The sequence below is a fragment of the Panthera pardus genome, unplaced genomic scaffold (genome assembly GCF_024362965.1).
Source record: "Panthera pardus isolate Hobbes unplaced genomic scaffold, ASM2436296v1 HiC_scaffold_17, whole genome shotgun sequence".
NCBI classification, from domain to species: Eukaryota; Metazoa; Chordata; class Mammalia; order Carnivora; family Felidae; genus Panthera; species Panthera pardus.
In genome coordinates this window covers 9,741,073-9,761,291 of record NW_026526732.1, presented here as the reverse complement: position 1 = coordinate 9,761,291, position 20,219 = coordinate 9,741,073, and the positions used below count along the sequence as shown (strand labels likewise).

Sequence of the window (20,219 nt, the reverse complement as noted above, 5' to 3'; positions counted from 1 at the left end):
CCAGCGCCATCTCCCCCGCCCATCCCCCAGCCAAAATCCCAAAGGGAACCGGTTCCTGCCGGGGAACTGGCTCGCTCCGTGCAAACACCCAACTCTGTGCTCCTGCGGAGCCAAACCTCCGGCAGCGGATCTGACCCCCTCCCGCTGCCACAGGGCCCCTCCTGAAGTGGATCACCTAAGGAGAAGCGAGCTAAGCCTGCCCCTCCTGCCCCCGTGCACCTTGCCTACCCACCCCAGCTAATACGCCAAATCCCCAGCACCACAAGCCTGGAAGTGTGCAAGTAGCCCAGACGGGCCACGCCACCCCACAGTGAATCCCGCCCCTAGGAGAGGGGAAGAGAAGGCACACACTGGTCTGACTGTGGCCCCAGCGGTGGGCTGGGGGCAGACATCAGGGCGGACTGCGGCCCCGCCCACCAACTCCAGTTATACACCACAGCACAGGGGAAGTGCCCTGCAGGTCCTTACCACTCCAGGGACTATCCAAAATGACCAAACGGAAGAATTCCCCTCAGAAGAATCTCCAGGAAATAACAACAGCTAATGAACTGATCAAAAAGGATTTAAATAATATAACAGAAAGTGAATTTAGAATAATAAAATTAATCGCTGGGCTTGAAAACAGTATAGAGGACAGCAGAGAATCTCTTGCCACAGAGATCAAGGGACTAAGGAACAGTCACGAGGAGCTGAAAAGCGCTTTAAACGAAATGCAAAACAAAATGGAAACGACGACGGCTAGGATTGAAGAGGCAGAGGAGAGAATAGGTGAACTAGAAGATAAAGTTATGGAAAAAGAGGAAGCTGAGAGAAAGAGAGATAAAAAAATCCAGGAGTATGAGGGGAAAATTAGAGAACTAAGTGATACACTAAAAAGAAATAATATACGCATAATTGGTATCCCAGAGGAGGAAGAGAGAGGGAAAGGTGCTGAAGGGGTACTTGAAGAAATTATAGCTGAGAACTTCCCTGAACTGGGGAAGGAAAAAGGCATTGAAATCCAAGAGGCACAGAGAACTCCCTTCAGACGTAACTTGAATCGATCTTCTGCACGACATATCATAGTGAAACTGGCAAAATACAAGGATAAAGAGAAAATTCTGAAAGCAGCAAGGGATAAACGTGCCCTCACATATAAAGGGAGACCTATAAGACTCGTTACTGATCTCTCTTTTGAAACTTGGCAGGCCAGAAAGGATTGGCACGATATCTTCAGTGTGCTAAACAGAAAAAATATGCAGCCGAGAATCCTTTATCCAGCAAGTCTGTCATTTAGAATAGAAGGAGAGATAAAGGTCTTCCCAAACAAACAAAAACTGAAGGAATTTGTCACCACTAAACCAGCCCTACAAGAGATCCTAAGGGGGATCCTGTGAGACAAAGTACCAGAGACATCACTACAAGCATAAAACATACAGACATCACAATGACTCTAAACCCGTATCTTTCCATAACACTGAACGTAAATGGATTAAATGCACCAACCAAAAGACACAGGGTATCAGAATGGATAAAAAAACAAGACCCATCTATTTGCTGTCTACAAGAGACTCATTTTAGATCTGAGGACACCTTTAGATTGAGAGTGAGGGGATGGAGAACTATTTATCATGCTACTGGAAGCCAAAAGAAAGCTGGAGTAGCCATACTTATATCAGACAAACTAGACTTTAAATTAAAGGCTGTAACAAGAGATGAAGAAGGGCATTATATAATAATTACAGGGTCTATCCATCAGGAAGGGCTAACAATTATTAATGTCTATGCGCCGAATACCGGAGCCCCCAAATATATAAAACAATTACTCATAAACATAAGCAACCTTATTGATAAGAATGTGGTAATTGCAGGGGACTTTAACACCCCACTTACAGAAATGGACAGATCATCTAGACACACGGTCAATAAAGAAACAAGGGCCCTGAATGATACATTGGATCAGATGGACTTGACAGATATATTTAGAACTCTGCATCCCAAAGCAACAGAATATACTTTCTTCTCGAGTGCACATGGAACATTCTCCAAGATAGATCATATACTGGGTCACAAAACAGCCCTTCATAAGTTTACAAGAATTGAAATTATACCATGCATACTTTCAGACCACAATGCTATGAAGCTTGAAATCAACCACAGGAAAAAGTCTGGAAAACCTCCAAAAGCATGGAAGTTAAAGAACACCCTACTAACGAATGAGTGGGTCAACCAGGCAATTAGAGAAGAAATTAAAAAATATATGGAAACAAACGAAAATAAAAATACAACAATCCAAATGCTTTGGGACGCAGAAAAGGCAGTCCTGAGAGGAAAATACATTGCAATCCAGGCCTATCTCAAGAAACAAGAAAAATCCCAAATACAAAATCTAACAGCACACCTAAAGGAAATAGAAGCAGAACAGCAAAGGCAGCCTAAACCCAGCAGAAGAAGAGAAATAATAAAGATCAGAGCAGAAATAAATATAGAATCTAAAAAAACTGTAGAGCAGATCAACGAAACCAAGAGTTGGTTTTTTGAAAAAATAAACAAAATTGACAAACCTCTAGCCAGGCTTCTCAAAAAGAAAAGGGAGATGACCCAAATAGATAAAATCATGAATGAAAATGGGATTATTACAACCAATCCCTCAGAGATACAAACAATTATCAGGGAATACTATGAAAAATTATATGCCAACAAATTGGACAACCTGGAAGAAATGGACAAATTCCTAAACACCCACATTCTTCCAAAACTCAATCAGAAGGAAATAGAAAGCTTGAACAGACCCATAACCAGCGAAGAAATCGAATCGGTTATCAAAAATCTCCCAACAAATAAGAGTCCAGGACCAGATGGCTTCCCAGGGGAGTTCTACCAGACGTTTAAAGCAGAGATAATACCTATCCTTCTCAAGCTATTCCAAGAAATAGAAAGGGAAGGAAAACTTCCAGACTCATTCTATGAAGCCAGTATTACTTTGATTCCTAAACCAGACAGAGACCCAGTAAAAAAAGAGAACTACAGGCCAATATCCCTGATGAATATGGATGCAAAAATTCTCAATAAGATACTAGCAAATCGAATTCAATGGCATATAAAAAGAATTATTCACCATGATCAAGTGGGATTCATTCCTGGGATGCAGGGCTGGTTCAACATTCGCAAATCAATCAACGTGATACATCACATTAACAAAAAAAGAGAGAAGAACCATATGATCCTGTCAATCGATGCAGAAAAGGCCTTTGACAAAATCCAGCACGCTTTCTTAATAAAAACCCTTGAGAAAGTCGGGATAGAAGGAACATACTTAAAGACATAAAAGCCATTTATGAAAAGCCCACAGCTAACATCATCCTCAATGGGGAAAAACTGAGAGCTTTTTCCCTGAGATCAGGAACACGACAGGGATGCCCACTCTCACCGCTGTTGTTTAACATAGTGCTGAAAGTTCTAGCATCAGCAATCAGACAACAAAAGGAAATCAAAGGCATCCAAATTGGCAAAGATGAAGTCAAGCTTTCGCTTTTTGCAGATGACATGATATTATACATGGAAAATCCGATAGACTCCACCAAAAGTCTGCTAGAACTGATACATGAATTCAGCAAAGTTGCAGGATACAAAATCAATGTACAGAAATCAGTTGCATTCTTATACACTAACAATGAAGCAACAGAAAGACAAATAAAGAAACTGATCCCATTCACAATTGCACCAAGAAGCATAAAATACCTAGGAATAAATCTAACCAAAGATGTAAAAGATCTGTATGCTGAAAACTATAGAAAGCTTATGAAGGAAACTGAAGAAGATATAAAGAAATGGAAAGACATTCCCTGCTCATGGATTGGAAGAATAAATATTGTCAAAATGTCAATACTACCCAAAGCTATCTACACATTCAATGCAATCCCAATCAAAATTGCACCAGCATTCTTCTCGAAACTAGAACAAGCAATCCTAAAATTCATATGGAACCACAAAAGGCCCCGAATAGCCAAAGTAATTTTGAAGAAGAAGACCAAAGCAGGAGGCATCACAATCCCAGACTTTAGCCTCTACTACAAAGCTGTCATCATCAAGACAGCATGGTATTGACACAAAAACAGACACATAGACCAATGGAATAGAATAGAAACCCCAGAACTAGACCCACAAACGTATGGCCAACTCATCTTTGACAAAGCAGGAAAGAACATCCAATGGAAAAAAGACAGTCTCTTTAACAAATGGTGCTGGGAGAACTGGACAGCAACATGCAGAAGGTTGAAACTAGACCACTTTCTCACACCATTCACAAAAATAAACTCAAAATGGATAAAGGACCTGAATGTGAGACAGGAAACCATCAAAACCTTAGAGGAGAAAGCAGGAAAAGACCTCTCTGACCTCAGCCGTAGCAATCTCTTACTCAACACATCCCCAAAGGCAAGGGAATTAAAAGCAAAAGTGAATTACTGGGACCTTATGAAGATAAAAAGCTTCTGCACAGCAAAGGAAACAACCAACAAAACGAAAAGGCAACCAACAGAATGGGAAAAGATATTTGCAAATGACATATCGGACAAAGGGCTAGTATCCAAAATCTATAAAGAGCTCACCAAACTCCACACCCGAAAAACAAACAACCCAGTGAAGAAATGGGCAGAAAACATGAATAGACACTTCTCTAAAGAAGACATCCGGATGGCCAACAGGCACATGAAAAGATGTTCAACGTCGCTCCTTATCAGGGAAATACAAATCAAAACCACACTCAGATATCACCTCACGCCAGTCAGAGTGGCCAAAATGAACAAATCAGGAGACTATAGATGCTGGAGAGGATGTGGAGAAACAGGAACCCTCTTGCACTGTTGGTGGGAATGCAAATTGGTGCAGCCGCTCTGGAAAGCAGTGTGGAGGTTCCTCAGAAAATTAAAAATAGACCTACCCTATGACCCAGCAATAGCACTGCTAGGAATTTATCCAAGGGATACAGGAGTACTGATGCATAGGGGCACTTGTACCCCAATGTTTATAGCAGCACTCTCAACAATAACCAAATTATGGAAAGAGCCTAAATGTCCATCAACTGATGAATGGATAAAGAAATTGTGGTTTATATACACAATGGAATACTACGTGGCAATGAGAAAAAATGAAATATGGCCTTTTGTAGCAACGTGGATGGAACTGGAGAGTGTGATGCTAAGTGAAATAAACCATACAGAGAAAGACAGATACCATATGGTTTCACTCTTATGTGGATCCTGAGAAACTTAACAGAAACCCATGGGGGAGGGGAAGAAAAAAAAAAAAAAAGAGGTTAGAGTGGGAGAGAGCCAAAGCATAAGAGACTGTTAAAAACTGAGCACAAACTGAAGGTTGATGGGGGGTGGGAGGGCGGGGGTGGGTGGGTGATGGGTATTGAGGAGAGCACCTTTTGGGATGAGCACTGGGTGTTGTATGGAAACCAATTTGACAATAAATTTCATATATTAAAAAAAAATAATAATAAGGGGGAAAAAAGAATGCTTTATAATAACAATATAAGAATGTTTTGAAATTCTACCTGTAGAGATACACAGGTATATTACTGGTATACATTGAAAAAGATGGCTTTATTTTTAATGGAGTCCCAAGAAAGGAAACGCAACAGAAAGCAAGGTGCAAGCCATTTCTATGGCTTTTTTTAGTTGACAAAGTTATTTTCACAATGCCTGAGATGCTTCACCTTTTATAAAACATCAAATGCCCCTTGGAAAACTTGTGTCTTTAAGATTCAATGCTTCTAAATTCTGTAACATCTGACTATATGTTCATTATAAAAGCAATTGTTTAAAAATAGCACTTAATAACGGGAAATCAACATGGCGGAAAAGTAGGGGGACCCGAAGTTTCCTCGTCCCTCAAACACAGCAGTGTTGAGACCAAAGGACTTTGAATTCCAAGAGTCTGGGCTGCAGAGTGACAGATTCCATCTCCAGGGGCCCACGGGGACAACCTGGCAGGCCACAGGTGCATGATAGCGAACCGGGAGAGATGATAAAACAGGCAGGTAGGCACGGATGGGAGGGATCCCCTTCTGCAGAAGAGAGTCTGGGGAAGTGTAGGACTGTATCCAGACAAGAGAAAAACCACAGACCAGGATGCACAAAGATCCAATCTCTAACTGCGGGGCTTTCTCAGGACTGGGGCCAGCTGCCCTGTTTGCGCAACTGGGGAGAAGGGGAGACAGCCCCTGGCTCGGTACCTAGTTCGGAGGCACAGTCCACAGTGGGAGAAAGCAATCCCCTCCCTGGAGTGCTGTGGGAAGAAGGTATATAAATTACCATTTAAAGGACAAAGACTGCCGGTGCCCGCCAGTCAGAGGCCATATATTGGTGGCGTAGAGCGGCACTTCCCCGGAACCAGGGAGCACGGAGCGGGACCCTTTAAGACCTCAAGGTTTAAATCCCAGCCTATCGCTGAGGTGCTTGAGTCAGCGGAGCGGGACAAACCTCCTCGTTCACGCCCATGGCACTGTGAGGACAGCCTGAACAGAGTGGTTTGGGACACCCAGTCTGTGCAGGAGAGAGTGGGGTGTCGCCATTTTTCTCCCCGTCACCAGCAAGGTGGGGCCTCAGGGAATAGAGTGCGGGGGGGCGGGGGGAGCAGGGCAGGCGGGGCCCACCTACTCCCAACCACGCCCCTCCGCGCCTGGTAACAGCGGACCCACTGGAGCGGGACTGACACTGAGGAACCAGATGGCCCCTCCTCCAGGCAAGGGCTACCAGTGATTCCAAGGCACCCATATGTGTATATATACACATATATATATGTGTACATATATACACATATATATATGTGTACATATATACACATATATATATACACATATATATACATATATATATACATATATATATATATACATATATATACATACATATATATGCATATATGTGTATATGTATGTATATATGTGTATATATGTGTATATGTATATATACATATATTTTTTTTTTTTTCTTCCTTTTCACCTTATTTCTTCCCTCTTCTAGTCTGGTTACTCTGGTTGTTGGTTTGTTTAAGCAGACATATTGAATCGATTCTCTTTATTCCCATTCTATAGCTGCTTTATTTTCCTCTCTCTCTGGATTAAGTCATATAGTGTCTCTACCTGGTCAATTTTCTTTTCTTTTCTTGTTCCCTGCCCCCGTCATTTCTCTCTTTGTATGGGATAAGGCCTCTTCCATCAACACCGCCCCTGCCCTGTTGTTTGCTGTAGCTGGTGTTTTGTGGGGGGGTTTGTGTGTGTGTTTGTTTTTGTTTTGTTTTTTGTACTTTGTTTGTTTTCTTTTCCAGGGCTACTTCAACAAATCAAAGCACACCTAGTGGAGGGTCCAAAACATCACTATGAGTAGGGAGATAAAACAAACAGAGTCACAACAGAAAGCAAGTAATACACTCCAAAAAACATCTCCTGAAGGACCAGGCCCTGGATAATGTATGACCCCTCTTTAATATAGTAGTGCTTGCAGGTGCAGGACACATAACAAGCTTTTAAAACACATACAGGATATGGGAATGCAAGCTGGTGTAGCCACTCTGGAAAACAGTATGGAGGTTCCTCAAAAAACTAAAAATAGAACTACCCTATGACCCAGCAATTACACTACTAGGTATTTATACAAGGGATACAGGTGTGCTGTTTCAAAGGGATACATGCACCCCAATGTTTATAGCAGCACTATCAACAATAGCCAGAGTATGGACAGAGCCCAAATGTCCATCGATGGATGAATGGATAAAGAAGATGTGGTGTGTGTGTGTGTGTGTCTGTGTACATACATACACACAATGGAGTATTATTCGGCAATCAAAAAGAATGAAATCTTGCCATATGCAACTACATGGATGGAACTGGAGGGTATTATGCTAAGTTAAATTAGAGAAATACAAATATCATATGACTTCACTCATATGAGGACTTTAAGAGACAAAACAGATGAACGTGAGGGAAGGGAAACAAAAATAATATAAAAATAGGAGGGGGACAAAACAGAAGAGACTCATAAATATGGAGAACAAACTGAGGGTTACTGGAGGGGTTGTGGGAGGGGGGATGGGCTAAATGGGTAAGGGGCACTAAGGAATCTACTCCTGAAATCATTGTTGCACCATATGCTAACTAATTTGGATGTAAATTAAAAAAAAAAAAAAAGTTAAAAAAAATTGTAGGTAATAAATAAAACACATAAGGGACAGAAAACTAGCCAAAATGACAAAATGGAATTCTCCTCAAAAGAAATTCCCGGAAGAAATGACAGCTAAAGAATTGATCAAAACAGATATAAACAATATAACTGAACAAGAATTTAGAATAATAGTCATAAGATTAATCGCTGAGCTTGAAAAAAAGCATAGAAGACAGCAGAGAATCTATTGCTGCAGAGATCAAGGAACTAATAAATAGTCATGATGTATTTTAAAATGTTGTAAGTGAGGTGCAAAATAAACTAAAGGCTGTGACAGTGAGGACTGAAGAGGCAGAGGGGAGAATAAGTGAAAGAGAAGATAAAATTATGGAAAAAAAAATGAAGCTGAGGAAAAAAAAATTCTGGACCACAAAGGGAGAGAACTAAGTGATTCAATGAAATATAATAATATCCATATCATAGGAGTTCCAGAAGAGGAGAAAGAGAAAGGGATGGAAGGTGTACTTCAACAAATCATAGCTGAGAACTTCCCCGATCTGGGGAAGGAAAGAGACATTGAAATCCAGGAGGCACAGAGAACTCCCTTCAGATGTAACAAGAATCAATTTTCTGAACAACATATTACAGTGAAACTGGCAAAATACAAAGATAAAGAGAGAATTCTGAAAGCAGCTAGGGACAAATAGGCCTTAACTACAAGGGTAGATATATAAGAGTAGTAGCAGACCTATCTACTGAAACTTGGCAGGCCAGAAGGGAGTGGCAGGAAATACTCAATGTGCTGAATAGGAAAAATATGCAGTCAAGAATCCTTTATCCAGGAAGCCTGTCATTCAGAATAGAAGGAGATATAAAGATTTTTCCAGACAAACAAAAACTGAAGGAATTCATCACTACTAAACCAGGCCTATAAGAGATCCTAAGGGGGACTCTGTGAGTGGAATGTCTCAAGGACCACAAAGTACCAGAGACATCGCTACAAGCATGAAACCTACAAATAACACAATGACTCTAAATCCGTATCTTTCATATCCATATCTACATCCATGGATGTAAATGGACTAAATGCTCCAATCAAATGACATAGTGTATTAGAATGGATAAAAAAACCAAGACTTATCTATATGCTGTCTACAAGAGACCCATTTTAGACCTGAGGACACCTTCAGGTTGAAAGTGAGGGGATGAAAAACCATCTATCATGCTACTGGAAGTCAAAAGAAAGCTGGAGTAGCCATACTTGTATCAGACAAACTAGATTTTAAACTAAAGGCTGTAACAAGAGAAGAAAAAGGGCATTATATCATAATTACAGGGTCTATCCATCAAGAAGAGCTAAAAATTATAAATGTTTATGAACCCAGGGCACCTGGGTGGTTTAGCTGGTTAAGCATCGACTTTGGCTCAGGTCATGATCTCAGGGTTCATGAGTTTGAGCCCCATGTCGGGCTCTGTGCTGACAGCTCAGAGCCTAGAGCCTGCTTCAGATTCTGTCCCTCCCCTGTTCATGTGTGTGTGCGCGCACACGCTCTCTCTCATTCTCTTTCTTTCAAAAATAAACATTATAAAAAATATCTATGCACCCAATTCAGAAGCCCCCAAATATATAAAACAATTCATCACAAACATAAGCAGTCTTATTGGTAAGAATGTGGCAACTGCAGGGGACTTTAATACTCTATTTACAACAATGGACAGATCATCTAGGCAGAAAATCAATAAAGAAACAATGGTCCTGAATGATACACTGGACCAGATGGACTTGACAGATATATTCAAAACTTTTCATTCTAAAGCAGAAGAATACACATTCTTCTCGAGGGCACATGGAACATTCTCCAAGATAGATCACATACTGGGTCAAAACACAACCCTCAATAAATGTAAAGGAATTGAGATCATACCATGCACATTTTCAGATCACAGTGCTATGAAACTTGAAATCAACTAAAGGAAAAAGTTTGGAAAACCTGCAAATGCATGGAGGTTAAAGAACACCCTACTAAAGAATGAATGGGTCAACCAGGCAATTAAAGAAGAAATTAAAAAATATATGGAAACAAATGAAAATGAAAACATGACAGCCCAAACCCTTTGGGATGCAGCAAAGGCAGTCCTAAGAGGAAAATACATTGCAATCCAATCCTATCTCAAGAAACAAGAAAAATCCCAAATACAAAATCTAATAGCACAACTAAAGGAACTAGAAGCAGAACAGCAAAGAAACCCCAAGACCAGAAGAAGAGAAATAATAAAGATAAGAGCAGAAATAAACAATATAGAATCCAAAAAAACAGAACAGATCAATGAAACTAAAAGCTGGTTTTTGGAAAAAATAAACAAAATTGATAAACCCCTAGCCAGACTTCTCAAAAAAAGAGAGAGGACCCAAATAGATAAAATCACGAATGGAAATGGACTTATCAGAACCAATCCCTCAGAAATACAATTATCAGAGAATACTATGAAAAATTATATGCCAGCAAACTGGACAACCTGGAAGAAATGGACAAATTCCTAGACACCCATACACTACCAAAACTCAAACGGGAAGAAATAGAAAATTTGAACAGACCCGTAAGTAGTGAAGAAATTGAATCAATCAGTTATCAAAAATCTTCTAACAAATAAGAGTCGTGGGCCAGATGGCTTCCCAGGGGAATTCTACCAGACATTTAAAGCAGAGTTAATACCTATCCTTCTCAAGCTGTTCCAAAAAATAGAAATGGAAGGAAAACTTCCAGACTCATTCTATGAAGCCAGCATTACTTTCATTCCCAAACCAGACAGAGACCCCACAAAAAAGGAGAATTACAGGTCAATATCCCTGATGAACACAGATGCAAAAATTCTCAACAAGATACTAGCAAACTGAATTCAATAGCACATAAAAAGAATTATTCACCATGATCAAGTGGGATTCATTCCCGGGCTGCAGGGCTGATTCAATGCTCGCAAATCAGTGTGATACGTCACATTAATAAAAGAAAGGATAAGGACCATATGATCCTGTCAATTGATGCAGAAAAAGCATTTGACAAAATACAGCATCCTTTCTTAATAAAAACCCTCAAGAATGTCGGGATAGAAGGAACATATCTAAACATCATAAAAGCCATATATTAAAAGCCCACAGCTAATATCATCCTCAGTAGGAAAAAACTGAGAGCTTTCCTCCTGAGATGAGGAACACAACAGGGATGTCCACTCTCACCACTGTTGTTTAACATAGTGTTGGAAATCCTAGCATCAGCAATCAGACAACAAAATGAAATCAAAGGCATCAAAATTGGCAAAGAAAAAGTCAAACTTTCATTTTTTGCAGACGACATGATACTCTACATGGAAAACCCGAAAGACTCCACCAAAAGGCTGCTAGAACTGATACCATGAATTCAGCAAAGTCGCAGGGTACAAAATCAATATACATTAATCAGTTGCATTTCTATACACCAATAAAGAAGCAACAGAAAGAGAAATCAAGAAATTGATCCCATTTACAATTGCACCAAGCACCATAAAATACCTAGAAATGAACCTAACCAAAGATGTAAAAGATCTGTATGCCAAAAACTATAGAAAACTTATGATGGAAATTGAAGACGAGACAAAGAAATGGAAAAATATTCCATGCTCATGGATTGGAAGAATACTGTTAAAATGTCAATACTACCCAAAGCAATCTACACATTCAATGCATTCCCAATCAAAATTGCACTGACATTCTTCTCAAAGCTAGAACAAACAATCCTAAAATTTGTATGGAACCACAAAAGACCCCGCATAGCCAAAGTAATATTGAAAAAGAAAACCAAAGCGGGAGGCACCATAATCCCAGACTTTAGCCTCTACTACAAAGCTGTAATCATGAAGGCAGTATAGTAGTGGCACAAAAACAGACACATCGACAAATTAGAATAGAGAACCCAGAATTGGACCCACAAATGTATGTCCAACTAATCTTTGACAAAGCAGGAAAGAATATCCAATGGAAAAAAGTCTCTTTAACAAATGGTGCTGGGAGAACTGGACACCAACACACAGAAGAATGAAACTGGACCACTTTCTTACACCATTCACAAAAATAAACTCAAAATGGATGAAAGACCTGAATGTGAGACAGGAAACCATCAAAACCCTAGAGGAGAAAGCAGGAAAAAAATATTTCTGACCTCAGCCACAGCAATTTCTTGCTTGACACATCTCCAAAAGCAAGGGAATTAAAAGCAAAAATGAACTATTGGGACCTCATCAAGATAAAAAGCTTCTGTACTGCAAAGGAAACAATCAACAAAACTAAAACACAACCAACGAAATGGGAAAAGATATTTGTAAATGACATATTGGATAAAGGGTTAGTATCCAAAATCTAGAAAGAATTTACCAAACTCAACACCCAAAAAACAAATAATCCAGTGAAGAAATGGGCAGAAGACATGACTAGACACTTTTCCAAAGAAGACATCCAGATGGCCAACAGACACATGAAAAGATGCTTGACGTCACTCCTCATCGGGGAAATACAAATCAAAACCACACTGAGATAGCCCCTCACACTGGTCAGAGTGGCTAAAATTAAAAACTCAGGAAACAACAGATGCTGGCGAGGATGTGGAGAAACGGGAACCCTCTTGCACCGTTGGTGGGAATGCAAACTGGTACAGCCACTCTGGAAAACAGTGTGGAGGTTCCTCAAAAGGTTAAAAATAGACCTACCCTATGACCCAGCAGTAGCACTGCTAGGAATTCACCCAAGGGATACAGGAGTTCTGATGCATAGGGGCACATGTACCCCAATGTTTATAGCAGTACTTTCAACAATAGCCAAACTATGGAAAGAGCCTAAATGTCTATCAACTGATGAATGGATAAAGAAGATGTGGTTGATATATACAATAGAATAATACTTGGCAATGAGAATGAAATCCTGCCATTTGCAGCAACATGGATGGAACTGGAGGGTATTATGCTAAGTCAGTCAGAGAAAGACAGATATCATATGTTTTCACTCATATGTGGATCTTGAGAAACTTAACAGAAGACCGTGGCGGAAGGGAAGGGGAAAAAATAATTACAGAGAGGGAGGGAGGCAAACCATAGGAGACTCTTAAACAACTGAGGGTTGATGGGGGGCGGGGGGAAATGGGTGATGGGCATTGAGGAGGGCACTTGTTGGGATGAGCACTGGGTGTCGTATGTAAGCAATGAACCATGGGAATCTACCCCAAAAACCAAGAGCACACTTTACACACTCTATGTTAGCCAATTTGATAAATAAATTTGACAAATTAACAAATTATATTTAAAAAATAGCACTTAATAATCAAATTCCCACTCTAGCACTCCCATCATTTCCCAGTTCCATGTATATCCTCAGAAGTAACCATGGTTAAAAGTTTGGTGGACACCTTTCCAAACCTTTTTAAAAAATTCAGTCGCATGCCTATCATTTATACACATACACTGTGGCTCTACATGCATTTTTTTTTCCTAAATGGAATCTTACTATTCCTACTGTTCCATGACTTGATCGTGTACTTCAGCAATGTCTCTTGGAATGCTCTCCATATACATCAGCTTTATTCTTTTTAACTATAGCATTTAACATGGATGGAATATACCACTGTTTATTTAACCATTATTGCTACTGGCAGACATTTGGGTTGTTTCCATTTTTTCCATACTGCAAACAACTGATAAACATTTTTATATACAAATCTTCAATAACACTCATGAGTATTTAGGTAGGAGAGTCCTTGTAGTATTATTACTATTTCAAATGGTATATACATTCTTTTAATAGGTACTACTAAGTACCCATCAAAAAACTGAATCAATTTACATCCCCACCAACAATGTACCAGAGGAGCAGTTTTCACACACCTTCACCAGCAGTGGATATTACCAACATCTTTTTAACTTTTGTAAATCTGGATGGTAAAAAACTACAGATCTGTGGGGTACCTGGGTGGTGCAGCTGGTTAAGTGCCCAACTCTTGATTTCAACCCAGGTCATGATCTCACAGTGTGTGGGACTGAACCCCACATTGGGCTCTGTGTTGACAGTGTGGAGCCTGCTTGGGATTCTCTCTCTCCCTTTCTCTCTCTGCCTATCCACCATCGCAGGCACTCTCTTTCTCTCTCTGAAATAAACTTAAAAAGAAGTTACAGACCTGATACTATTAAGATTTACAGGGGCGCCTGGGTGGCTCAGTCGATTGAGCGACTGACTTCAGCTCAGGTCATGATCTCACGGTTTGTGAATTCAAGCCCCGCGTCGGGCTCTGTGCTGACAGCTCAGAGCCTGGAGCCTGCTTCTGACTCTGTGTCTCCCTCTCTCTCTGCCCCTTCCCCACTCATGCTCTGTCTCTCTCTGTCTCAGAAATAAACAACAGGGGCGCCTGGGTGGCTCAGTCGGTTGAGCGTCCGACTTCAGCTCAGGTCACGATCTTGCGGTCCATGAGTTCGAGCCCTGCGTCAGGCTCTGGGCCATCTGGAGCCTGCTTCCGATTCTGTGTCTCCCTCCCTCTCTGCCCCTCCCCCGTTCATGCTCTGTCTCTGTCTCAAAAATAAATAAATGTTAAAAAAAAATTTAAAAAAAAAGAAATAAACAACAAAAAAAAGATTTACGCACACACACGCGCGAACAGGTAAAGCTACAGGTACCTCAAGAAAAAATAAAACAGGGTAGGGCAGCAGAATTCAAACTGAAATATTCAGAAATAATGGGAGCTGAGCAAAAAGTAATACAGATAATTCTTTGAAAGGTTTAGACATAAAATGGAAGAGTAGAAGAGAGGCTGAAAAACAAGGGGGATGTGGTACTGAGACTAGTTTGTCACATTACCCCCTAATGTGTGTTGATTGGAAGGCTCCTGTTGAGAGGGAGCTGCTGACCACATAGACGAGAAAGGCTAGCAATTCCTGAGACAGTGAAAGGAGCCAGAAGCCAGGCACAGTTAGAGGTCTCCTAAGAGATGTCCCTTCTCCTATTTTCAAGAGCAGAAAAGGAGAAGGTGGGTTTGGTTTTGGTAGTGGGAAACGGAGGGAACACTCCTTTCAGGGTTTCAGCAGTCTCACGGAAGTAGGAGAGGTCCTCTGCCAAAAGGGATAGAGCATATGAACGGGCTGAGGAAGGTGGAGGGGGCTTAAATAGGTATTGCTAAGCATATTAAGGCCTGCTGAGCGATACTGAAGATGCCGACCCATCTGCCATGAGTCTATGCTCAGCCACAGAAGCAGCGGACAGTAGGCTTTATCTAGTGTTGGGGTCTTGAGCAAGGGTGTGCTGAAAGAAGGGGAGGGGAGTTCCGGGGCATTGAAGAGTGTGTGACGGAAATGACAGACCACGGAGCATGGATATGCTGGCTCAGGAGTGAGGTGAAGAAGAAAGAGGACTGACGGGCTGGGAGAAAATAAAGGGGTCAGGGAGATAGACTCCTGGAGAGAAGAAAAACAGGCCCTGTGGCAGCAGGTGCAAACACAGGCTTGAACGAGAGGAAGCGGTGCTCAGAAGTGAGTCACTGACTTGTTAAGTGCAGCGGTTTCAGGCAATGACAAGGACAAGATGTGGCACAGGAACAGAGTGCTAGACAATCAGGAGCAGAGAAGGAAGTCGACAGAGATGAGAAGGACAAGGGACTGAGAGACCAAGGCATTTAGTGGACTGTCCAGTACAAGTTGACATCACCAGAGAGGACTGAGGACTTGGGGTAGAGCCAAGTGTCAGTTATGGGAAGAGTGTGGGTTTGTTTTTTTAATAAAATACTGATTTGATCAAGGCTCTATACCATTAAAGAAACTGAAGATAAGTCAATGGAAATCATCCAAAGTAAGACACAGAGAGGAAAAAAAAATATCTGAAAAGAAATCAACAGATTCCCAATGACCTGTGGAACAGAATCAAGAGGTCTCATATATATACTGAGGCCCCAAAAGGAGAATAGACCAAAAAGGGACAAAATATATATATATATATATTTTAAGATGCACTGGTTGGAAATTTTCCAAATCTGATCAAAAACATCAACCCACAGATTCAGTCAGCTCAGTGGAAGCATAAATATAAAAAAGGAACCAAGCACTTCAGAGTCAAACTGCTAAAAACCAAACATAAAAACTTCAAAGCCAGAGAAAAAACGACAAGTTACATACAGGAGAATGAAAATGGGAATGAGAGACTTCTCATCAGACAGTGGTAGTTAGGAGAGAATGGAATGACATTTTTAAAGTGCTGACAGAAAAAATAACATACTGCCAACAAATAATTCTTTATCCATGGAAAATCTCTTTCCTGGGATAATAAAATAGAGGCGAAGTAAAAGACTTTCAGAAAATGAAAGGTGAGAGAACTTGTCCAGCACACCCTGGTCTTTAGGCTGTAGGGAAATTGTATCAGATGTAAATGTAGGAAAAGAAGGAAGAGAGCTGACTACTATAAATGTGTAAATAAACAAAAATCACTTTCTTTTTTTCTTATAGTCTTTGACTCTTAAAAAATAACAACAATGTATCACAAAGTCTATAACATAATGGAGGAGTAAAATATATTAAGACAATACCAGAAAGGATGGCAAGAGGTGGGAAGTGAACTATACTGTTGTAAGAATCTCGCACTATAGATAAAGTGGTATCATATTAATTCAAGACAGACTGTGATAAGGATACCATCAAGTAAAAAAACACACAAATAATAATATATAAAAAGCAGAAACAGGAGAAAGAACATAATGTAAAAGATATTCAAGTAACCCAAAAAAGTCCGTAAACAAGAAAAAAAGGAAACAATACTCATAAATACATTAGAGGTAACGAGACAAAACACCCCTATTAAAAAAGATCAAGCCGGATTTAAAAAAAGATGCACCTCTATGCTGTCTATAAAAGATGTACTTACTTTTAAAGTCACAGAGAGATGCCTGGGTGGCTCAGTCAGTTGAGTGGCCGACTTCAGCTCAGGTCATGATCTCAGGGTTTGTGAGTTCGAGCCCCTCACTGGGCTCTGTGCTGACAGTTCAGAGCCTGGAGCTTGCTTCAGATTCTATGTCTCCCTTGCTCTCTGCCCCTCCCCCACTCACACTCTGTCTCTCTCTCTCGCTCAAAAATAAACATTTAAAATATTAAAAAAAAATAAAGTCACAGAAAAATGAACGCAAAAGAAGGGGAAAAGGAAAAGATAAAAGATAGGGCTGCAAACAGCAAGCATAGGAAAAAGCCAGAGTGATCATCTGGGAAATGAAAATCAAAACCACAATGAGGTATCACCTCATACCAGTCAGAATGGCTAGAATCAAAAAGACAAGAAATAGCAAGCATTGGTGAGGATGTGGGGGAAAAAAGGAACCTTCATGTACTGTTGGTGGGAATGTAAACTGATGCAGCCACTGTTGAAAACAATATGGAGGTTACTAAAAAATTAAAAACAAAAATACCATATAACCCTTTAATTCCACTACTGGGTACTTATCCAAATAAAATGAAAAACTAATTCAAAAAAATACAGGCACCCTTGTTTACTACAGCATTATTTACAATAGCCAAGATACGGAAAAAACCAGAATACATCAGCAGGTAAATGGATAAAGAAGAAGGGGTGTGTGTGTGTGTGTGTGTGTGTGTGTGTGTGTGTGTGTGTGATCGACTATCACTCAGCCATAAAAAAGAATGAGATCTTTCCATTTGTGATATCATAAATAGACCTAGAGAGTATTATGTTAAGCGAAATAATAGTCAGAAAGTGAAACACAAATACCATATGTTTCACTTATATGTGAAATCTAAAAACCAAAAACCAAAAACTCTCATAAAAACAGACCCATAAATACAGAGAACTAGCAGTTGCCGGACGAGAGGAGGGTGGGGGGATGAGCAAAATACATGAAGGAGATGAAGAAGTAAAAACTTCCAGGTATAAAATAAATCAGTCACAGGGACAAAAAGAACAGCATAGGAAATATGGCCAATGATATTATAATAATGTTGTATGGTAACAGATGATAACTACACTTACAATGGTGAGCACTGTGTAATGTATAAAATTGTAGAATCACTATGTTGTACACCTGAAACTAACATAACACTGTATGTCAACTATACTTCAATAACAAAATTTTTTAATTGTTCTTGGTTTGAGAGAGAGAGAGAGAGAGCATGTGCGAGCAGGAGAGAGGGGCAGAGAGGGAGAGAATCTCTTGTGGGGCTCGATCCCACAACCCTGGGATCATGACCTGAGCCAAAATCAAGAGACAGATGCTCAACCAAATGAGCCATCCAGGCACCCCAATAACAAAATTTTTTTTAAAAAGAAAAAGCCAGTGTGGCTATTTTGATACCAGGTAAGGTAGACTTAAGGAAAAGGAGTGTCACCAGTGGTAGAGACATCACTTAATAATAAAAAATGAATAATTTGCTAGGAAGAAAAACCTGGTAGAACTACAAGGAAAACAGACATTCACAATTACAGTTCAACACATCTCTCAGTAATTCACTGAGAACGAGACCAAGCTCAATGGAGATCCAGAGAAGATTTGAGCAATGCTATGGCTTCACTGTTACATACAGAACACTTCGCCAACAACTACAAAACACTCATTTTCCAAGCGCACACAGAACATGCATCACGACAGACCACAAAACAGGCTATCAAATAAGTCTCAGTAAACTTCCAAAGACTAAACTCTTACAGGGTATGTTCTCTGAACACATGGACTATTAAATGAGAAATCACGGACATATGATATCTAGAAAACCCTTAATACTTATAAAGTATGCAGCACATTTTTAAGTAACCCATGAGACAAAGCAAAAAATCACAAGAAAAAGTAGAAAATATTTCAAACTGAATAATGATGAAAATACAGTATATTCAAAATTTGAGGGATCCATCTAAAACAAGTTAGAGGAAATTTACAGCTTTAAATACTCGTATTAAAAAATAATTGTAGTGATTTGAAAACATGTCTTCAAATGCTTTGACACTATTGTCCATCAAGAGGTCATGAGTCTAAACCCCTTCCAGAGCCCTTCCTCTTGAATATGAGCTAGCCTTAGTGAGTAGGTCAGAAATTACTCCCAATGCTTGCTTTATAAGAGGCAAAAAAGAGCGTATGCCTGGTCCTCTCTTGAGACGTTTGCTGTTGAAACCTAGCCATCATGCTTTAAGAAACCCCAAGCTGCACGGAGAGGCGCATGTAGGAAGGAGCCAATGTCCCCAGCCCCAGCTGGGCTCCTACCTGACAGCCAGTACCAGTATGCAAGCCACGTGAGGGACAATCATGAAAGTGTACCCTCTATCCCGCAGCCGAGCTGCCCCAGTTAGTGCTGCATGAAGCCACAGAGGCTGGCCCAAGTTTCAGATTCACAAGGAAAATATAGGACCACTATTTTAACCAATGAATTTTGTGTTTGATACACAGTAATAGATGTCTGAAACAAGAAGAGGTTAAAATTAGGATCTAAGTTTCTACCTTAAGCACCTAAAAAAGTGGAGCAAATAAAGCCCATAGGAAGTGGTTCTTTACAGAAAAAGTTTGCTGATCCCAAATGAGACTTCATCAAATTAAAAACTTTTATTGATCAAAACACTCTTAAATGTAAACAAACAAAAAAAGTAGAGACTGACACAAGAAAAAACGTAAACTCAGTCTCTAACAACTATGAGCATATGCACGTATATGTGCACATATGAATGCATACTTGTGTGTGTCCTGATATTTACCACCTTGCTTTTTCCACTGAAAGAGCCAAGAAGCGAAGACACTCCAGGAACAATAAGCACACCGAGCACCCAGATCCTGGCCTCTAAAAATCAATCTGCACTGAGATCAATCTGCACTTCTCCTCAGAGGAAGGAGCCTGGAACATCTTGTTATTCAGACAGTAATAAGGAATGCCTCCCCAGACGAGGTGGGCATATTGCCAGGACACAGGGAGCCGGTTTGTCGGGCTCCCACTGACCAAAACCGAAACAATCTGGCATCTAATGTTAAGTACAGTAATAAGTTATAAACCATTAAAAAAAACAACAACCAGGAATCCATGTGCCCATAC

The 20,219-nt window shown here is 40.2% G+C and overlaps 1 protein-coding gene across 5 annotated transcripts in view; it reads right to left on the bottom strand.

Moving 5' to 3' along the window:
• Positions 1–20,219, bottom strand: part of SERAC1 (serine active site containing 1) — a 74,741-nt gene that overhangs the window by 12,407 nt on the left and 42,115 nt on the right. The window lies entirely within an intron of this gene.